Source organism: Ochotona princeps, chromosome 10 (assembly GCF_030435755.1).
Source record: "Ochotona princeps isolate mOchPri1 chromosome 10, mOchPri1.hap1, whole genome shotgun sequence".
NCBI lineage: Eukaryota > Metazoa > Chordata > Mammalia > Lagomorpha > Ochotonidae > Ochotona > Ochotona princeps.
In genome coordinates this window covers 73,684,155-73,699,425 of record NC_080841.1, presented here as the reverse complement: position 1 = coordinate 73,699,425, position 15,271 = coordinate 73,684,155, and the positions used below count along the sequence as shown (strand labels likewise).

The 15,271-nt window shown below is 47.9% G+C and overlaps 1 protein-coding gene and 1 non-coding gene across 12 annotated transcripts in view; both read right to left on the bottom strand.

The window, feature by feature from the left end:
- PARD3 (par-3 family cell polarity regulator) overlaps positions 1-15,271 on the bottom strand; it is a 475,858-nt gene that overhangs the window by 24,444 nt on the left and 436,143 nt on the right. The window lies entirely within an intron of this gene.
- On the bottom strand, positions 2,362-2,525 carry LOC118759188 (U1 spliceosomal RNA). Its single transcript, XR_004996033.2, has one exon. It is a non-coding gene; the product is annotated as a U1 spliceosomal RNA (small nuclear RNA).

Below are 15,271 nucleotides of genomic sequence, written 5' to 3'. Positions count from 1 at the left end.
TTGAGTCCTGGCCACTCTACTTCCAACCCAGCTCCCTCTGTCGATGCACCTGGGAACACAACAGTATCCAGTATGTGGGTCCCTGGCATCCATAGAGGAGATCAGGATGGAGCTCATGGCTCTTCCACAGGGGCCAGACTGGCTGTTGCAGCCATTGGGGAAGCAAACTGGAGGACAGAAACTCTCTCTACCTCTCTCCTCTCTCTACCTCTCTCCTCTCTCTACCTCTCTCCTCTCTCTACCTCTCTCCTCTCTCTACGCCTCTGCCTTCCCTTCTATGTCCGTCTACCTTTCAAATAAATAAATACATCTTTTTTAATAATTAAAAAAAAAGTTTCACAGGCTTTGTCCTCTATCCTCTGTTGTAAAAATCAAGTTTTAAAAACTAGTAAGACCTGCTTCTTGGTGTGGAAAAATAGTACATAGGAAGTGAACAACTGTAGCTTTTATACTTGATAAATTTAAGAAATCATTGCTTGGGATACACTGTATGTTTCTCTGGGAAGGAAGAACACTGTTGCCCATGAAACCAGCAGCAGCTCAACAAAGCATCTTCAGCTGGGGTTTTTACATTGTGAAAAGGGAGTGACTCTTACAAGGGATTAGAAACGCGCGTGGCACGCATTCCTTTTGCTCATTGTTGACACAATTCCCTGCACATGTTTCATGGTTCATAATACGAAGCATACTGACCTTGAAGTAGCATGCTCTAGATTATGAGTTACACTTCCAGGAAATTATGCTTGCAAGGCCATTGGCTATCTTTCACTGGCCACGAGTCATTCTGACAAAGATCAAACAGCCAAAACTTCTGAGTTTTTTTGCAATCTTGTATCCAAAACGTTACTTGATTTGTTATGCAATTCTTCTTCCAAAACAAAGTCTATAGGTGAACCATTATTCCTAAACCTTGAAGCCACAGGTAACCTTTCTACCAATGAGCTCGTATTTCTACTTATTACCCAAAGAATAGATCACTAGGGGGGAAAAAAAAATCCATGTACCTTCAATAATCCCCCTTTAGAAAACTATCATTTTGTTATATTTGATAACATTTTGATATCATTTTGATATCAAGCATATCATTTTGATATACTTGATATCATTTTGTTATACTTTCCTCTTGAAAGTTTATATATACAAAACACTCCACTGAGGTAAAAAGCATTCTCCAGAGCCCACACACTTCCTTTTATCACAGACCAAGTTCATCGTGTCCTTTTTGCTTTGGCTATCAGGAAACTCTGACATAAATGTACTACACAATTATAACCACATACTCATAACATCAGTTGAATAACCTTTACCAGAAATGCTTGGAATCAGAATTATTTCCTATTTGGGAGGTGTTTTTTTTTCTCTTTTTAATTTTATCAGTATCTTGGTAGAGTTTATCAGGAAGGAAAACATCTCTAATCCAAACACCTGAAAAACACATTGGCACCCAAAATGACACTTTTGCATCACCATGGGTGGGTCTGAGATGCTCAATCTGACATTTGGTGGCCTTTTAAGCTTTGTTGAATGGCTTTTTTTTTTTTAAAAGATGTGCTAGGAACAGTGAGGAGCTCATGACACAGTGCTCCTGGCCCTTGCTGGGCTGGGTCCTATCGTGTGGCACCTGCTGCTGTTGGCACCTGCTGCTGGTCTGAACAGAGGCTCCATGGGAACTCCCCAGCCATTTCCCTTCACAGGCACCGGGGACCTCCCCTCCAGTACTAAAAAAAGAAACCTCAAATTCCATCAAATAATGTACTTAGACTAAAGAGAACCGCTGCAGACTACTAAGTCACGCTGCTAAGATGAATCTTCTGATTTCTTGAGCACATACCTGTTGGCAACATGTTCTTCCTGTCTCCAACAGCTTGGCTAACTCTTTTGATGAATGACAAAAAGAGTTCAGGCTGGATACCTCTCTCTCTCTCTCTTTCTTTCTTTCTCCTTCCCCCCCCCCCATATTAATTTACTTTTATTTGAAAAACAAAGTTACAGAGAGAGAGGAAGAGAGAGTCTTTCATCTTCTGGTTCACTTCCCAAATATCAGCAATGGCCAGAGCTGAGCTGGTCCAAAACCAGGAGCCAGGAGCTTCTTCTGAGTCTCCCATGTGGGCGTGGGCCCAGGCACTTAAGCCATTCTCCACTGCCTCCTCAGGTAATTAGCAGGGAACTGGATCAGAAGTGCAGCTGCCGGGACTTGAATTTGCAGCTAGAGGCTTAGCATGCTATGCCACGGCCCTGGCTCTGGGATCCCTCTCTTAAGGGAGGTCACTTAACTTGCTCTGGGCCTCTTTGCTGCTATGCTGCTGAGTTTTCAGTTCAAGTGATTTTTTTTAATTTTTTTTTCTAGCTTTTTTTTTTTAATAGGGGAGAGTGCGAACACAGTCCCCCACTACCACCAAGTATGCAGTCGAGCTTCCCACATTCAGGGAAATCGCATGGGTCAGTATAGCCCAAGTGCAGTGGATGAACTTTGCCCTGGAAAGATCACCTGCGTGATCACAGTATCTTCCCCACCAGATAAGCATTAGTTCAAATCCTTTCTAAGAACTGGTGACTACGACTGTAAAAGAGATACTGCAGATTTCTAACAAGGCAAGTACGCCTGACTGATGACAAAGAAGACAGACAAAAGACACAGCAAGCTTTTGAATTTTAAAATTCATTAGGAATGGCCGTGCTTTGGGAGACAATGACTTTTGCATCTTTTACTTTGTGACACTGTTTATAAACTTCTTTCAAAAGCAGGAGTGTCTGTGTGTGCATGCACACGCGTCCATGCTACTCCAAATTTCCCAGGTAAAGCTCCAGCTGACCGTGCACATGTTTTTATGCCTTTGGGAGGAGGGCTGTGAGACCACACTCACATTCAGTCCGTAAACGACCTTCAACTTCAGACACACTGTTCACAGCCTGCCAGCTCATAACTGATGTCAGAAAGCATGAAAAAACTTCCATTTATAAAAAAAAAAAAAAAACACAAAAACCCAAACATTCTCTGTGTCTCACCACAATGCAATCCTGGAAGCCACATCATAAAGCAGGCATCAGACCTTCCCGTAGGAGCAATGTTGTGACTTCCGGGGTAGGTGTCTGCCCAAGGAGTGAGAGCTAGGGTTCAGCAACAAGCCATCGCAAAGCGAAGATGCTACAACTCCAGATCTTCACAGTAGCGATGCTAGAAAAAGGAGGCTGCAAACATTACACATGCGCTTAAATATATCCTGTGTGCTACTTACATGAGAACCCAAGATTCTATAGAAAAAAAAAATTATGTAGCTCTGGGAAATTTTATTGATTTGACCTTAAGGGCCAGTGCCAGGGCACAGCAGGCAAAGCTAACATCTGTAAATGCTGGCATCCCATACGGGTTCGAATCCTAGCTGCTCCACTTCCCAACCAGTTCCCTGCTAATGTGCCTGGGAAAGCGTTGGAGGATGGCCCAAGTGCTTGGGCCCCTGCATCCACGTGGAAGACCTGGAAGAAGCTCCTGACTCCTGGCTTCAGACTGGCCCAGTTCTGGCCATTTCGGCCATCTGGGAAGTAAGCCAGTGGATGGAAGATCTCTGTTTCTTTCTGCAACTCTGCCTCTCAAATAAATAAAATCTTTTTAAAAAATGGCCTGAAATAAGCTGCTAATAACTAACATTCTACTTTTGCTTTTCAAAAAAAAAAAAAAAAAATCCTAAAACGGCTTTGCTGACAACCCAGACCCAAGTCTTTCTTGAAGTGAACATTTTCTTTTGAGTTCCACCATTCCATCAACCACACAACCATTCCAAAAAACCAGGAGCCAGGGGATCCAGATTGTTCAATTAAGTGTTCGGGTGTCTGCTGGGCTCTATTGTGGCATTTCACGTTTTATTCACATGCCATTTAAAAACCTGGCTTTAAAAAAAGAAAAGAATATCAGACATTTCTCACATAATTGATATAACTGGCACAGAACGGCACCCAATCTGTACTCACTCCATTGGCTGCTCTGTCTCCCAGTGCATTTGTTAGCAGGCTGTGAACAGGGGTGGGAAGAAGTCAGATTCTCACATCCATGCTGATTCCAGGTATGGGGCAGGCAGATGGCTCCAGGCTCCATCCACAGGGTGTGAGGTTCCTGCTTTCAAGCCATGGAACATTCTAGACCTGAGTTCAGCATCAGCCCCTACCCTTATACTGAGGAACCTTGGGTAGAAGTAGAGGGAGAGGTGACTACAAACTTGATGCAAAATGAACTTGCAGGTGCCTGCCCAGGAGCCTCCAGCCTGATACCCCCAACCCCTCACCGGCCTGGGTCATCTTGTAGCACTTTATGGTTAAATTTCCAGATGCACAGAACTCAGGGAGATGTTCTCATCTCGTTAGGGATCACCTCCTCCACTCTAGTTACAAACACAAACTTTCATTTCATACTATGAATTTCAAACTGATCCGTGTTACACAGCATCAGCCAAATGAAGTCTTAGAAAAGTGTCCCAAAGCTGAGATATTGAGGAACAAGAAACATAGAAAGCATACCAGCAGACCACCAGCCTTTGGCCATTTTAAATTCAGCTCCCCTACCAGTTAGACTTACGGCATTCCCTCGTCTGAGCCTTGCGTGCACCAAGTCTGTTTAGTTCAAAGTCTTGTAGACAGAAACAAATTAAGTATTCATCAAAGGCCAGAGGCCTGTCAGCATGCACTCCACTGTGTTGGTTGTAAGCGCCAGAGAAATCGCCCAGGAAGCTCTTGTCCTTCTCTCCTCGGCTACACAAACAGGGTCTTCAGTCTTGGTGTCACTCGCCCCACGAACAGACAGATGGCATCGGCTGCCATGGCACACAGTCCCTGCCCCTACTTCAACTAAAGTCGCAGTGCGAGCATGTTGTTCAGAAACAATTATCCAACCACTTCCGTGTAAGGCCTGTGCAGCAAATGCCCATCCCTGGGCACTGGTGTCAAGGGAAGCAATTGACTCATATTAAGGCTCACTTACTTGGGGGGCAAGTTCTGGTTTTCACTGACACAGAAAGGAAATATCAACCTCCTAGGAGATAAAAGTTGTTCCCCAGGAATGGAGTGGCTGTGAACATAAACTCACTGCGGTCTCAAGTTCTCGCGGACAAAGTGAGTGGAGTTTTCTGACAGATAAACCTGCCGCTCAAATTACAAGGTGTGGATGGTGGCAGGAGTATGGGACACACTGAGTGTGAGCCAAGGTTTGACAAGCATTGCTCAGTCAAATGCAAACCATGGGGGCCCTGTGTGCTAGCCTAGTGGCTAAAGTCCTTGCCTTGCAAGCACTGGGATCCCATATGGGTGCTGGTTCGTATCCCAGCTGCACCACTTCCCATCCAGCTCCCTGCTTGTGGTCTGGGAAAGCAGTTATGGATGGCCCAAAGCCTTGGAACCCTGCACACGCTTGGGGGACCCGGAGAAAGCTCTTGGCTCCTGCCTTCGGATCAACTCAATTCCAGTTGATCGACTCAAGGCCAGGGTCACACTGCCTTGCAGGGGGCTGAAGCCCACCTTCTCCTTGTACTTCCAAACCCCCAATGAGGGAAAGGCTGCCCTGGGGCAGCAGTGAAGACACGCACTGGACTCCTGTACTCCACGCCCCATAGGAAGCTGTACACCCACAGAGGCAGCAGTGATGCCTTGTTCAAGGGCTGGGTTGCCTCTGCCACCCCAACGGGAGACTGTATGAAGTCCCTAGCTCCCAGCTTTCACCTAAGCCAAGGCTCGCCTATAAACAGGTGCTCAGGAAGTGAACCAGCAGCAGTAGCAACAGTAGGTGACTCCGGGGCTGTCGGCCTGGGTGCTGATCATCCCCAGAGAGGCCAGAGAGATGCCAGCTGCACCTGGCAGGTACGGCACATGCACATGACAGCACAAGAATGGAAGCCTGGAAACCACAGAGCTGGGCAGCGTAATGAAAGATAGGGTCATCTGTCACAAACGCAGGGTGAGACTGAGGATGGGACAGTCTGCACCAGGATGTGTGGGAACATGGGGGCAGGATGATGGCTCTGACAACCCCGCTGGGCATTCCGCCATGGGGAGGGGTCTAGGCAGAGGATAGGCCTTGGGGCTGGGTTTTTGTTTTTTTTTTTATTTCCTTGTCATAGTCTCCACTATTTATCATCTCCACAAACTATAAACCATCTTAAAGAAATACGGTGCATACATGTGAATGGACAGATGGGGCCCTTTTGGAAGGTTCATGGGAACATGGTATTGGAAGCTGTTTATTCTCCATGGATGATTTGAATTCCATGGGTCTTCAAAACATCAGAGGAAGAGCGTGTTATGGAAAACTAAGGGTCGATTTCCTAAGTGTTTTGTATTAAAATTCTCACATTTTGTTAACCTTCATGTATCTCTAAACTTTTTCATGAAATGTTTTTTTTTTATTTATTTGGAAGGCAGAATTATAGAGAGAAAATCTCCCATTTACTGATTCATTCCCCAGATGGCTGTAACGGCCAGGGCTGGGGCCAGGCTGAGGCCAGGAGCCACAGTCTCTATCTGGGTCTCTGAGGAGGTTGGCAGGGGCCTAAGCCCTTGCAGCTGTCTGGTGACGCTTTCCCAGGTGCATTAGCAGGGAGCTGGATCATAAGTGGAGCAGTCAGGACTCAAACCAGCCCCCACATGGCATGTGAGCATTTCAGGTAGCAGCTCCACTTGCTGTGCCACAAGGCCGGCCCCAGTCATGAACTTTTCCGAGCCCCGGTGTGTGCTGTTAATCATCTCCGCAGTCTGACAGCAGCAGGTGCTCAGTGGGGATGCTGCGGCCACTGATGGGCTCCAGGTGGCACTGTGGACAGCCTGCTCACAAAGGCAGGCAGATGCATCACGTGCCCTCCACAGGGCACCCTCCACAGGCATCACCGAGGCCTCTGTTGATTCGTTGAAACAGCTGTGGTACACCGTCTGAGGGCCATGAAGTTCCCCAACCTGTCCCATTCTGAAAACCTCATGACAGGACTTGGGGCCGAAGGACTTCAGGCTGCATGAGGCACAGGAAAAGTCTGAAGCTGGGTGATTCTGTTTCCTGTGTTTATATGGCAGTCACATGTCTTGCATTTTGCTGGCCCTCCCAGGCTTCAAAGTATCCTGTGCTGGCAGTCAGATCCTAGGAATCAGCTGAGAATTGCAGCAAAACTGCCCACAATGGAGTAAGGTGCTCACAGGGAAGGGTTTTGCTGCACACACTGAGGCTGTACGTGAGAGAGTAGGAGGTTCCCATGTAGAACCCACCCCGACTCCAGTCCCCATCAAGAGTGGCACCTGCCAGCCCAGGTGATTCTACTTTATTCAGGAAGAGCCACGGTGGCCCAGCTATGCCAGGTACCTGCTGCCACCTTCCTCTCCTTGCTGTCCCAAGCCACCACCCACGTACCTCGTACCTTTGCTCACTGCCACCTCCTGCATATTTAATCTTACTAAAAATATCTCTGCGAAGAAAAAGAAAAAGCCAGTGGAGGCGTGCCCCACTCACTGCATTCTGTTGGCGTTCCTTCCTTGGAGAAGCAGAGAAAGGAAGATGGCAATCCTGGAGAACAGCAGTTCTACAACGTGAGGAACCTGTCCTGGAGCACGAGGGAGTCCAGGGGGTCCTGGACAGGCATGGTGGACACACCGGAGCTGTCTCCCAAGGGCAGAGTTGCAGCCATGGGGTAGACGATTCTACCAGCGCCAGCAGCAGCTCAGAGCTGGCTCCTGGACCCCCGTGCTGCATGGTGCTCACAGCAAGTCTCCCTCTGGGATAAGAAGCTGGGTGGGCAGGGGCTGTCATGCCCAGGATGCAGGGCCGGAGGAGGTGCCCCAGGAGCCTCTAATCTAGGCTGCCCTGCCATTGTGGCACAGCACATTAAGCCACCATTTACAGCATCAGCAGCTCATAGGGTAGCACCAATTCAAATCCTGGCTGTGTGGCTTCCTGTCTAGCTCTGTTAATACACGTGGGAAAGCGGCAGATCATGGTGCAAACGCCTGAGCAGCCGCCCCCGATGAAGCTTTTGGCTCCTGGCTTCAGCCCGGGTCAGCTGTGGCTCTTACGGCCATTTGGGGAATTGAACCAACAGAGGGATGATTTCTCTCTTTCCCTCTGTCACTCTGCCTTGCAAATAAATCCATACATAAAGACCTCATTAAATAAGAAAAGGAAACTGCATCCCATGGTTGCACCTCCTAACAGAGACCTTACTAAGGACAGGTACAGCCTTTTCCCCTTGGTAATACGCCCACATGTGAAGATCTCACAGTGAAACCGGGGATTCTTCTACCAAGCTGGGGACCCATCAGAGATCTGAGACCATCCTCTGCTCTCCCTATAGAGGGCTCCTCATCCCAACCACACACACCCAAATCAAACAATTTTGGGGGGCTATATGTGTGGTTCTAAAGCCTGTCCATGAAAAGAGGACGTGAAATGAATGACAGAGTGAGCATAATGGTACCATGGGAACAGACATCAGAGAAGTAGACAGGAGTCCTATTCATGGTGCTTCTCTCAATCTCCTCCAAACTCTACCCACAACTCCACAACAAAAAGAATGTTTCGTGTAGGAAGCTGTACCGACAAGCATCATCTCAAACACAGAGATCATCAAATAATTTCTATTTCCAATGCACTCTAAGGGATTCTCTCAGTTCTATTTCATTCTCTGAAAAGCACGCCCAGCAGGACATTCTTCTAACCTGCCAAACAGAGGGTGACCCATGGTTTAGAAATAGTTGTCTTTTTTCTAACTTTTCATTAACTAATTCATTTGAAAGGCAGAGAGAAAGAGAGGCAGACAGTCAGACACGCAGAGCCCTCCTATTTGCTGGTCCACTCCCTAAAGCTCCCCAACAGCTGTGGCTGGGCCTGGTTGGAGCCATCCAGCTCTCCCACGTGGGTGGCAGGAACCCAAGTACTTGAGCCATCACCTGCTGCCCCCCAGGGTGTGCACTAGCAGGAGGCTAAAATCAGGAGCAAAGTGGGACCCGAACCCACGCACCTTCTTTTCCAGAGCCATCCAGATCCAAGAATGGCCCTTTAAGAAGGAAGCTAATGGGCCTTGCATATTCTGGAGCTGTCTCTCCAAGGGTCCTCCTCTCCTGGGCAGCTCCTCTTCCATGTTTCTGGAGAGTCACCATGTATTTGAGTGTCCTCTCCATTCCATTTCACACTGCACACTTCACACTGTGAGGCTAACACAGGGGTCTTAAGTCAAGTAAGGAGGGTGGAGCCCAGAACCGGGAAGCTAGCCCTACCCAGGTCTGACCTTGAACCGTCTACCCTGCAATCCAGCACACACAGGTGAGTGGGGTGAGGTCAGAGGCTTTGGAAATAGGTGAGACTCTGTAGAGGCTGATCCGGGGCCAGAACTTTCCACCAGGCAGTTCCAAGAAGGAGGGTGGAGCTGCAGCACTTGGCACGCTGTGAAATCACTGGAGTCAGCCACTGCTGAGTTCCAAGTGTAAAACTTTTTTTCATGAGTAATGAGCACCCCCTTCCACCAACCCTGTGGCTAAGGTGGGTGGAGGGGTGTGTGTGTGTGTGTGTGCACGCGCTGTGTTCACGATGAGGAGGTAGAAGACGCCAGAATCCATTTCACTGCGAGGTCTGGGAAAGACCCAAGTTTGGATTCTGCTCTGTCATTTACTGGCTGTAAGACCTGGAGCCAGTTAAAACTGTTCTGTTTCACTGCAGCTGACAGCTAACCTGGGTGACGAATGAGTTGGTGTGAGTGACGGACATGCTCGGTGCTGTGGTTCACAGCAGGTGCACAAGGTGGAGGTTCATAACCCTTCATGCTGTGTGCACAAAGGCAGATGGACAAATCACTCTTCCACCGGAGCTTAGCATGAGGATGGAGTAAATCACAGGGTGTAAAGAAGGCTGGCGGTGCTCATTTTGTGTCTGTGTAACTCTTAGAAAAGGACGTGACCACCAAAAACTTGTAAGGGCCATGATAATCAGAGGAGTAAATCCCTCCACGTGACAAACCTAGGCACTCAGTGAACCCTCACACCTAGGAGATGGCTGGGAAGAACCAGAAGGTGTCTGAACTACTAGGCAGGCACGTGTAACAGGAACGTGTCCCTGAGGTGTGTATGCACGGCTGTCCTGGCCTGTTTGCATCCTGGGCTCTGTTCTGTGCACCTGTTCCTCTCAACGTACTCCACGGTTATGGCCGCTCTATAGACAAGGTAAAGAGAGAAGTGGAAATATTAAGCAACTTGCCCAGGTGGGAAGCAGGGTTGGATTAAGACAGAATACACATCTTTAGATGAGAGGTGGGTTCCATGTGGGGTTAGCTTAACCTTTTTCTCTCAGGAACCTGCATTTAGGACCATATGAAACAGTGGCCAGGGTGCAGTGCCGGAAGTGAAAATCACAGCAATAGAGACAGAGTCCCATAAAAACAGACGGGTGTGTTTTCACAACCAGTTCTTGCCTTCCTAACCCAGTGCGAACAGCCTGGAAACACACAGCAAAGCTCAACTGTCACCTCAAGACCCTGATGAGGGGAGCAGGGGACCCTTCAGTATCAAAGATAAGACAGAGGAAGACTTCGGTTCCTGGAAGGAGTAAGCTCTGATCACTGGGAAGTCTGGCCACCTCAAGGGCATCATCAAGCCCCACAGGAGCAGGCTGGCCTCGGTAACCTGTGGCTTAACGTCAGAAAAGGCACGCAGCAGGGCACGAGCAGTAGGCCCTGGCACAAGAGCCGTGCTGGGCACCGCAGTACCCACATCACTGTGGGGCACATTATGGAGAGCGTGCTAAGATCACAGGCCACGGAAGTATTCGGAAGTGAGATCTAACAAGGCAAGGGACTGCTAAGCGAGTCACACTCCATCCGTGCCCTCGCACGGCACGAGAGGCAGGCGTGGCCTTGGGAATGTGTAATCTCCCATAATCATTTCTTTTTTTTCTTTTTGGTGTTCAAAGTGATTGCTTTCCAATGGAGAAAGCAAGCAGGAGGACAATGGGGTACAGCCCTGGCCTCCTGCCAACACAGAAACCCTGACTGCTCACAGTGCTACAGTTATTGATTGGCAGATTAAAGGACAGCATGGCCATTAACTCATCGTGCCACTGCAGAACAGCGGAGGGCTCCGGGGAACTAACTGTCTGGCACCTGGCAGGGGAGTGGGAGGAAGCCCCAGTGGCCACAGAAGGGGACCACTGGGCACCAGTGTCAGAAAAGACTGAGCCGACATGTACCGGGAGGCGAGGGAGAAGGCAGTGCCCAACTGAAACCCAGTGCCAACAGAGTAATGAGTGGGTTCACAGAGGCCTGTCCACAGGGGACCGTTGAGTGAGGGGTCCTGTTTTACGCCCTGTGTTATCCGATTTCTCAGGAATCAAAAAGCTGCATGAGAAGCAACCACTGGTAGAGGAAAGACACGAGACACACCGTCATCACACATACTCTGGCAGTGCCCACAGTGCCGTGCGCTGGGCACACAGTGCTGCCTGTGGTGGGTCTGTTTCCCATCCCAAAGGAGCAACTGTACCCACAATAGATGAACAGAAACATGCTATGTGCCAGGGATGGGGAGAAGGGGGTGTGAACGCATCGAGTTAAGCTGGCAGCGTGTGCCGGAATTCTGCCCACAAGAGATGAACACGTAGATGTGACAGCAAGGAAGATCGCTGAAGGCTGCTGTGATGTGCCAGGAGTGCCCCTAAGCACAGAAAGTGTCTCCCACCATGGGCATTTTGAAGAACCCAGCCTGGTCCTGACATGTGGCTTCCCAGACAGACACAGCAACCACCTGGGAATCTAAAGTCCACACTTTATGAGTTTAAACATTCAAAAAACTTGGCAAGGAACATCCAGAGCGAAGACCGGACAAGAACTGCTGAGATCCAGGGAGGACCACAGGCCGCAGGAATGAGCTCCTGGGTGCTGGGCTGGTCACATGCTCTGGTGACATAGCTATGCTGGGAGGAGACCTGGGAGCAACAGCACAAGAGCCACAGCCCCGTGTGTACAGTGCTGAGGGCCAGCACGTGGGAAGTCGGCTCCGTGAACCACACCAGGTGCACAGCAGACAGCTCCAAGAGGCACTGAGGAGACCATGTGAATGCCACACATGTTCCTTCAAAGTGTGCTCAACACTTCAGGAGCACATGCTGACATTGCTGGATTAGCAAAACGCCCCATGCGTAGGAGGTTGACTTGGAGAAGACAGCGAGTAGCAAATCAGGACGAGAGCTAGGGCTTAAAGCAGAGACAGGGAGGGCCAGGAATTCAAAACAATGAGCTGCTGTGGAATGAGGAAGAGGAACGGGAGGTCACAAATGTGTTCCTTTAATTTTCCAGGACTTCCAAAGAGACTAGTGGGAGGGTTTCTGTTTATCTCAAATTTGGATTTTATCCCTTGAGCTGCTAGTGTATTAGATTCATAGGACCAATGTCACCATTCACCTCTGCTATGGAGCGCTAGCTGGGTCTAACTTCCCAATGCAACTGCCACAACAGTTCTGGTAACCTCTAGGAGTTAACCCCAAATGGGCAACTGCAATGCTGTAACAATACAGTTGTAAGGGCCAGCACTGCAGCATAGTGGTAAGCTACACCGTGCAACACAGCCATTCCATTTGAACGCCAGTTCAAGTCCCGGCTGCCCTACTTCCAATTCAGTTTATAGCTAATGTGTCTGGAAAAGCCACAAATATTGGGGGACCTTCTTATAGTTTGTCTCCTGGCTTTAGCTTGGCACAGTATTAGCCATTGAGGCCATTTGGGAAATGACCTAACAGAAAATGCTTCTCTCTCCCTCCCTCCCTTCCTCTAACTGTGCTTTCAAATAAAAATAAATAAGTCAAAAAAAAGTTAAATCAGCCAACAAATGAAAAGAATACATTAAAACCAAATATACTCCATTACATCTCAAATACAAAGGAACTTCACTGTGGCACAATGGCATTAAAACATAATCATTTTGGAACAAAAAATGTTGCAATCATGGCATAGTTTTTCCATGCTACGCTTTACTCAACAACTTCTAGAAACTCCTTTGTGTTTCAGAAAGGAATATTCTAAAGTGCTCAATAAGGAGCAACAGCAACTCATTCGATTTTCCTCACCAGAGAAAGACGCTGCAAGATGACAGAGGCAAGGTCCCAAGCAGGAGCTGGAACAAACCAGGAATTTCTCGCCTATGCTGGTGCCAATCCAGTGGACGTGTTTCATGGTTAGCCATGGTGGGAACAGGCAACCTAACCCTGTGTATGTAAAGCTGCTCCTGGCTCAGGAATTTAAAAAACAAACAAACAAACAAAATAAAACAACCACAAAAAACAGGACTCAGAGCTTCCCTCATTGTCAGACACACACTCTAGAATTCTTCATCTCCACAGTATTTGGAATAGCAAGTGCCACCTCTGAAGTTACTGCCTGACCTCACTCACAGAGGGGACCAAGCCTGCCAAGGTTGAGGAATCTCATGTCCTTCCCCTCATTCCCTGACTGCAGCAAACTCAGTGTAAGAGAGTTAGAACGGAAAGCAGACTGCTTTTCTTACAATCTCTAGGCTCCTGTAAGAAACCACTCTCAAAGCTCATCAGATTCTTCAAAACTAGATATTCCCTGTCCCCTCCCCACAAACTCCTTCAATTTAACTCGTTTCTCCTTAGGTGGGCATCTAAAGAAACAGTAGAAAAATTACTAGACTTGTGATCCTATAATCTTTCATGTTTCTGAGGCTATAAAAGCAGCTTCCATTCAGCCTTTAAAAAAAAAGACTAATCTATTTGTGATTTGCAGGGAGAGATAAGGCAATGGGGAAGGAGAGAGGGAGAAAGAGATCTTCCCTCCGCTGGTTCACTCCCCAGTTGGCCAGGTCCAAACAAGGAGCCTCCAACTCTACCCTGGTCTCCCACCCTGGCACTGGGGGTCCTAGCATTTGTTCCATCTTCTGCTGCCTTACCTGCATTAGCAGGGAGCTGGATTGGAAGAGGAGTAGTGGGGACTCAAACAAGCACTTATTCGAGATGTCTGAACCAACAACAGGTGGCTGCTACACTCACTATGCCACTGCAGATTCTTTTATGAAAGTCAGAGCCAGAGAGAGAGACAGAAAGGCCTTCCATCTACTGGTTCAACACCCAATGGGTTTAACAGCCAGACGTGGGTCCAGCTGGACCCAGGAGACAAGAAACTCCAGTCTGGTCTCCAACATGAGTAACGGGAGTCCAGGTAATTGTCCCATCACCCACTGCTTTCCCAGGTGCATTAGTAGGAAGCTACACCCCAGAGTCCCACCCTTCCTCACCTATGTCCAACCCTGCAGAATCACTTACAACCCAGAATTCCCTGCGTATTCATCTCTGTTGGGCTCTTCCTCAGTCACCCCTCCGTGTGCACGGCCCTGTCAGTCCCCTGCATGGTGATTCATGGACACGCTGTGTATAGCCACAGTGACTGTCTAACAGTGATCGGAAGACCGCCCTTGTCCTGGTCTCCTGGTGACACTGACCCTGCCAGCTCTCTTTCCTGGACTAAAAGACTCGTTGCTCTGTCTGCTGAGAGGGCTGTCTCATCTTTCCTTCTCTCCCTGTTCTACCCATGTCTTCTTCAATAATTACGGATTTCTAGTCACTCCTCACCATGGTGTTGAGGATTTTCCTGCACACCCCCCCAAAAAAATGTTCTGCACCTTAATTGTCGACAAATATCTTGTTAGAGTTACAAGCCAGTCTAGATTATCCTAAAATCTGCCAAGATCAGCAAAATTATACTTCAACACAACAAATGGCTAAATACTAAAATGAAATAGACACGAGACAGCTGAATGGTACCTTAGAGCCATTTTAAGGTATATAGCAGGCGGTCCTGTATATAAGCTAAAATTGAAATGTCAATGAGCTAATCATAGGTTGTGGTTAGGACTTGATTTTTTTTTTTTTTTTAACATACTGGTTACTCAAAACCATGTCAATTCCATAATGTTGCAAATTGCTGTTGATGTTATATTGGGACTCTTAATTGACTGGGATGATATTCTACCAGCTCTAACTTCGGACCAGAAATGGTCTCCCCAAGAAACTGTTCAACCCATCTGGACAATAAGTAGCTGGACTCTATGCTTGGTATACGTTTGCAAGGAAAGAATCTTGATTGAATTTGAACTGTAATGCTGCACCAAGGTGGAGGAATCCACCAGGGGGGAGGGGAGGGGGAGGTGTGGGGGGATTCCCAGAGCCTATGAAACTGTCACATAATGCAAAATAATTAATAAAAAAACATAGTAAAAAAGAAAAAAATAATTACGGATTTCAAATCATTTTTGC